The sequence below is a fragment of the Capra hircus genome, chromosome 10 (genome assembly GCF_001704415.2).
Source record: "Capra hircus breed San Clemente chromosome 10, ASM170441v1, whole genome shotgun sequence".
In the NCBI taxonomy this organism is placed as follows: Eukaryota; Metazoa; Chordata; class Mammalia; order Artiodactyla; family Bovidae; genus Capra; species Capra hircus.
In genome coordinates, this window is record NC_030817.1 from 72,418,676 (window position 1) to 72,420,530 (window position 1,855).

The following is a 1,855-nucleotide window of genomic DNA, read 5'->3' on the forward strand; positions in this document are numbered from 1 at the left end:
TGGAAATGCCAACTAAGCTTGTCCACACACAGGGTGCTGACAGTGATCAACTGAGGCAACGTATGTAAAAGCGTTCTTGTTCACTGTTAAGTATTGTGCCAGTGCAAACTGTTGCTGTTGTGTTTGCTGCCACCCTTCTGAGATTCCTAGTGGCTTGGATGACCCAGAGTGATGTTATGGGGAGGGAGGTGGGAGGGGGCTTCATGTTTGGGAACGCGTGTACACCCGCGGTAGATTCATGTCAATGTATGGCAAAACCAATACAGTATTGTAAAGTAAAGTAAAAATAAAAATTAAGAAAAAAAAGGATACAACTGGAGTTTGACCCTGTAGCACATTCTTTAATACACAGGCTTCTGTTTGCCCCTATATTTGAAAGCATAGTTTAAAGATACATTTAGTTTTATTGTTGATCTTTATAAATAAAATTTCCTAGTCCAGACATATACTGAAATAGAAGTCCTCAGAGGGAATTCACGTTCATTCACACTCCTAGTTCTTTTAACTCCATAGTCCTTCTGCTGCTGCTGCTGCTAAGTTGCTTCAGTCGTGTCTAACTCTGTGCGACCCCATAAATGGCAGCCTACCAGGCTCCCCCATCCCTGAGATTCTCCAGGCAAAAACACTGGAGTGGGTTGCCATTTCCTTCTCCAGTGAATGAAAGTGAGAAGTGAAAATGAAGTCACTCAGTTGTGTCCCACTCTTAGCGACCCCGTGGACTGCAGCCCACCAGGCTCCTCCATCCATGGGATTCTCCAGGCAAGAGTACTGGAGTGGGGTGCCATTGCCTTCTCCGTATAAAATGCTATAGAGACCTAAGTGAGATGTTGTATTTCTGTGATTAATGATTTGGGCTGGAAAAATTATTCTTAATTATTGGTTTCAAAAGTAAAATAATGTTTTATATTGGCATCAGTTTTGATGTGTATGTTCAGAATCCAGTATGGAAGTCCTTTTAATGATGCTTTGACAGTAATTGGGCTATTTTTGTTACTATAAGACCCACAGTTATTTGAAATGAGTTATATAATAGCTAGACTTTATAGACTTACAGAATTTTACTGAACTCTGGGAGTTTTTGAACAATTCAGAACTTTCTAAATGTTGTACACTCTACACACTTCTGGAAGTAAAGTTGCAATTTAGGTCATTCAAAATTTTAGACTAAGTTTAGCTGACTAGGAAGACTTAGGTCTTCAAATTAATAATTACAATGACTTAACTAAACATGTCTAAGCTAATTAAAAGCTTAAGCTATGTTTGCAGTTAAAATAACTCCTGAGCCCAGCATTTGTTTTATTTTACCTTGCCAAGAGCATGGTAAAATAATCCTCAGAAGAGGTTAAACTGATGCTGGCAAATTCAATTTAATTCAGAATCTACAAGTATATTTATAAAGAACTGAAATTTGTAAAATAATTTGAGTTTCAATACCTGTAGTTATGAAACCTGAAGCTGTAAGAAACAGAGAGAATTTATTGTTAATGATATACCTGAAGGGTTCCCCACTGATGCTACCCTCCTTGACAAATTTACATGGTTTCTCAAAAAGTTCTTCTCTTCAAAATTAATTTTCATTTCCTATAAGTAAATCAAAGGGTGTTTTCTGCCAGGGTGAACTATATAAGGTGAGGTATTGTTTTAACTACACAAAACTCAGAACTCAAAGTATTTTAGCGAGGGCACAGAGATTAATAACCCCTGCCTATTTGCAATTTAAGTCTTAGAATAAAGCAGGGATAGGTAGTGAAGGTGTTAGACTGGGGGCTCAGTTTGTGTGATGACTGTATGGGGGCAATCATGGTAGTCCTAAATGCTAATCTGGAAGACATCTTATAAAGCATTTCTTTATCAC